The following is a 5,650-nucleotide window of genomic DNA, read 5'->3' as shown; positions in this document are numbered from 1 at the left end:
AGAGGTTACTACATATTAACTAATCAGTGCACTACTGCTCCTACAGTTGTGCTCAAAGGTAAATGAACTCCTTCACAAAATGCACACTTTCATGATGATTGTTGAATGTACATGGCAGAACTTGAACACTTTTAAATGTTTATTTTCTGGTGGGGTTCAAAAACTTTTGAGTACCTCTGTATATGCCTACTTCAACAAAGTTTTTTAAAACTTTGATCTGTCCGATGGTTCTTTAGTTTTTGAAAGGTTAAAAATGTGAGGGACAGGCTGGTCAGGAGAATGACAACTTTGACTTAAGGACATCTTCTGTAATCATTGCTCCACAATACACTTCATATTTTTTTATTCAATGTTGGTTGAAAACTATAACCCTGACTTAGCCACAATATCTTTTACAATTTCATTCTTACTTTATATCTTTAACAAAATGAAGAATAGGGCAAATGTTGTATTATCTGAAACTCTCTCTGTAATAGAACTTACCTCTAAGACATTATACTCTGCAATGAGTTTGTTATATCTCATCACAGCCTGTTCTGCAATCCTTTGACAACTTTCAACCTCCCTCTTGGTTTCTCTCTGGATATCTTCCACTGCTTTCTTTCGTTCCTTTTCCGCTGCATCTATTTTACCTTGCATCTTTCTCTGCATAGAGTCCATTTTTCTAAGAATCTTCTCTTCAGCAGCTCGAACAGCAGCTTGTTCATTCTTCTTCGCCTTCGCACCTTCTAACTCCAGTTCTTTCTCTAATTGTTTACGTAATGTCTGTAGGCATAAAAAATTTAAATAACAAAAAACAAAACAAAAACAAAGATAGGACTGTACAATTCCTGATAATAATGATTCTCTTTCTTTCTTGTATAAAAACAAAACTTGGGAAATTTTATTATGCTCCTGGCAAATCTTTGAAATGTGTCGGTTACTCACGTTACGTGATTTGGACATGCATAAAATGAAAAGTCAACATAAGTGAAAAGTGTCCTCATACAAGGCTTTTATGAAAGTTGATTATATCCATTTCAAAGAAGTATATTAGGGAGACAATCTTTGTATATAATTAAAAAAATAAAGAACACATGGTTTTTAATAGGGGTTCAGATAAAGTGGTTACTCACGTTACATTTTGTCCATGTATGTTCAACAACATAAATGTCACTAAAAATTCAATAATGTGTGTAAAATTCATGTTTCTGTAATAATATGAGTAGGATTTCAGACACCAGTTTATGTTTAAAGTTAACATTCTGAATAAGTTTCCTCCTCTCTTTTACTCATTGGTCAGTATATTGGTAATGTATTCACTAAACTGTACGAGATCTGGCCTGGGCTGTGTAAATCATAAATGTAAAACCCTCAACATCAATTGAAGAACCAGCTATGAGTATAGGCAAACACAATTAAAATGTACAGTTCAGATGGGCTATACAGTACAAAGACACATTGAGCTTCCATTTCTTGATACTCTCCGTGTCATTTTAACCTGCATAATTTTGACTACTATACAGCTGATTAAAAAAGTGTCTGTGAATTTAAAGTGTCCGCTATTATTAGCAATAGACGGTGGATCTAGTTTCTTTGACATGAAGAGTGTCAGTAATATTGATCCTTGCAGAATGACTGTCAAAGTAAAAATGAGATCCCGATATATGTACATCAACATTGGTAAATGAAAAAAAAGCTAGAAACTGATCAACCAATCACACCGTCATGTAAGGATTAGAAAAGGAGCAGGTTCTTCAAAGTCAATACAAATTCTGTTTTTAACCAAAAATCATAAATGTATGATTATTTTTAGTTTTGCTGGTCTAAATGTATTTATTTTATGCCGTTTATGATCTCAGAAGAGTACCCAACAAATTTCATTGAAAAAACAATGAAAAACAAAAGGTCCAAAAAAACAAAGAAATACATAAGAAATTGCAAAAAACAATAAAATAAATAAGAAATTGATCTGATATTGCAATTTTTTTCAAGTACACTTGCTAGGAACACCAAAAAGAGTTTTTATACCAAAATTTGGAACAATTGGAGCTTTATTTAGGGAGTAAGAGGGAAAAGTATGATTTTGCTTACTAATTACGCATAAATTAGCAAAATCGCTTACTACCAATTTGCATCAAATGAATTACTGTACAGTTTTGTAGATTATGTCCAAGACAACCTGTGTGCCAATTTTCGGCACGATCGCGTGGCGAATGGCCGAGATCTCAAGGGGGGGGGGGGGGGGGCTTGGGAGGCCTAGATAGGGTTAAGGGCATTCAATGTATTGTTCGAAGACTCTTTAAAGTTTGGTTAATCTAAGCTTGGAGTCTTACTAATGCACTCTCGCAGTGTGAATACTTCTACTACTGTAGTATTCAATTTTTGTGTGTGATTGTATGACCACTGATATTTTGATGAAAAAAGAGTCACATCAAAGAGGTGTACCCTCATTTTGCTTTCAATTAATCAAAAATAACTTCACAACTCACCATGAGACTTAAAACTTGATATCCAACAGAAAATGTTACCTAACTTCATAATTTTTACTGGTTACTCACGTTACATGATGGTTACTCACGTTACACAGTTACTCACGTTACAGTTTTTCTTCTTCATTTTTATAAAAATTTGTATTTCTTAATGATTTTGATAGTCATCACCATGTCAAAGATTGTTTGAAGGAAGAGAATTTAAAATCCCACCAATTAACTGTGAAGAATTTTTCTCTCAGAAAAGTCAGTTTTTTTGGTTACTCGCGTTACATCACCTGAGCAGGTTGCGATATTTATTTTTGAACGAGTACTACAAATTTAATTGAAAATCTGTTGTGTATTTTAAGTATTTTGACTCTTCTAAACTTCAGAAATATATAAAGTGGTATGATGTTGCAATAACAAAATGGTAATAAGGCATATTTAATTTTTCACTATATTTCTTGTATTTTGGTACAGAATGGAAGACACAACTTTTGACCATTTTTTTCCAAAGTATACATGAAAATAAACTTTTTATTTTTTGTTCCTGAAACTATCATGTATAAAGGACTTAAGGTATTTAAAAATTCAAGAAAATATTGAATTTGAATTTTTAAGCTCATGTCTACCAACCTATGGAATTGCCCTTAAGCAACTGCACCTCCGCCAACCAAATATTGTTTAGATCTCTGTTGAGATTTACCAATCACATATGGATGCAAATATGCAAAAAAAAAATCATTTGTCAATACTTGAAACAGGTTGGTGAACCTCAGTTGTTCACATCATTTCACATCATTTCCTATTAGACCTAACCTGAGGCCACGTCACTTTTATCTGGCATACTCTATATTGGAACAGAAAAAAAAAAAAATGTATTCACACACTGTGAGCTACTGTGTCTAAGCCGTTGCAAACGATTGTTAAAAGGTCTTAGGATATCACCAACAGTGAGATAAGATGAATATAACAACATGAGTGTCGCTAAGGCAAGCACATAATACATCCGCCTGTAACACAAAAATGGAGTTATTGGTCAAGCAAGAAAAGTGGAAGATTTCGACTTCACCTTTGACCTTTTCTCCTCAAAATCAATAAAACACCTGGGATCCATGCTAGTATCATTCACACCAAATTATATGAGCCTAGGTTAAGTTAAAGGAGAATGAAACCCAAAATGTAATACCACATAATATCATTGATAAGTAAATGATAATCAAAATGAATCCACTTATACCCATATCCGATTTCCCAGAGTGGAGTACCACCTCTTCAAAGTTAGACTTCTTCACGTTCAAAGTCTCTGAATGGAGATCGCCATTGTTGCGAGGTTCGTTCAAAATTGTGACGTCAGCGACGTACAACTGCTCTCGGTACTAGCTTCCATGTGCAGCTAGTCACAGGCTGAAACCAACCCCGAGTTCGCATAATATAGATACTTTTTTTACAAGAAATAAATATAATATACACATAAAAACACTTGAAAATATTATCAAAAAGCTATTCAAATTATTCTATGGTTTAAAACACAAATTGATGAGTTTTGATGAAAATGTTTACACATTTATTTACTATTACCAAATTGGCAAATTTGACAAAGCTAAATTTGTACGTAGACAGTGCAGTATATACAGCCGTCCCCGGCCGCCCACTCATCACACGTATTGCGAGGTTAGTATTATAAGCCAGCACCGTGAACCGCGTTTGGCAGTGGATTTCTATCTAGTGGGTCGCGCGTGCTGGGATCTTCCTTCTGGTGTCCACAACACACGACTTCTGTGGCTTGATTTTTCTGTGCGCGGCAGCATGTAATGAACCCTTGAGTGCCGACCGCCGGCCCACGAACCGAGTGATCGTGTTAACTGTTATGTTGGAAGTTTGGTTGTCTATCCCGTTTGAATATCATTAAATTGTTAATTGTGCTATTTTTCAATATATCTAACGTTGTTTATTATTTGTTACCGTCGATTTTAAGTAAAACAAAACTTATCGGACGTTTGTATTGAAATAGAACTTAGTTAGAAGGCCCGAGAGCCTACGACTTCGAGTCCCAATACTCGGCCGAAGAAATCGGTAAAATGCTCGCTACGAATAACATCATTCCTCGTGAATTTGGAAGAATTGTTGTATTTCTCCACCTTTAGTGCAGCCACTCATTTTTTAAAGAGATTTCTGGCCTCTTCTGCGGATCAGGAATTTGGCAAAAGCTGCATTTTGTGCCCCTTTCTGACCACTCTGGCCCATGTATTTTATGCTAGCAATCAAAGGCGAGTGCCGAGGTCGGACACCGAGTTGTACGTCGCTGACGTCACAACCCCCCACGGAGATATAGGGAGTATGAGCAAAATGGCGATCTCCACGGGTCTTTCAAATATCAAAATATTGATAACTTTGACTTGGCATATCATGGGAAATAGGAAACCGTTTTGCCTCATTTTAATTTTATTTTAATCAGTGAAATGTAATCACTTTATGATCAGATAATAAATCTATCCTTTCATTTTCCTTTAAACTGAAGATATCACTTTTACAAGGACTTCAGAAGGGTAAGATGAAAACATGCCACTGTGACCTTGACCTTTGACCTTAAAATCGATAGGCTTCCTGGGATCCATGCTAGTATCATACACACATGAGCCAAGATTAAGTTAAACTGAAGTTATCGCATTTACAAGGAAAAGTTAACAGACGGACACCGAGCGTGATACCACAATACTTCCCGTCTAGGACAAGCGAATAAAAAAAACTTTCCTAAAAAAAAAAAAGAAAGAAAAAGAAATTATTCTGAGCATTCAACCAAACCTATATTTTCATTTATAATTTCAAATATACAAAGGGTCACAGATATCATACATTGCATTCATAATTGAAAGATAGATGGATTATAACTTGGTTTCAGTCTACCTTGGTAGCAGACCTGCCAACCTTCTACAACAAAAAAAAAGTATTCTTGTAAGGAAAAAAAAAGTATTTAAAAAAAATTGTCTCAACGTAACGATCGCCAGCCTGTTGTAGTGAGATCGGTGAAAAAACATGTGAAATTACTCTACTTAAAAACTTGATACCGTAAGTAACGGACTATAAACCGCTGGATTAACCGCACCCCAAACTTTGGACTAAAAAAAAAAAAAAAAAAACTAAGTTAAAGATTTCAAAGTATCCAAAGAGATTACCGGTATGCGGAAATCTGCTGT

The sequence above is a fragment of the Lytechinus pictus genome, chromosome 3, assembly GCF_037042905.1.
Source record: "Lytechinus pictus isolate F3 Inbred chromosome 3, Lp3.0, whole genome shotgun sequence".
In the NCBI taxonomy this organism is placed as follows: domain Eukaryota; kingdom Metazoa; phylum Echinodermata; class Echinoidea; order Temnopleuroida; family Toxopneustidae; genus Lytechinus; species Lytechinus pictus.
This window is presented reverse-complemented; position numbering follows the sequence as displayed.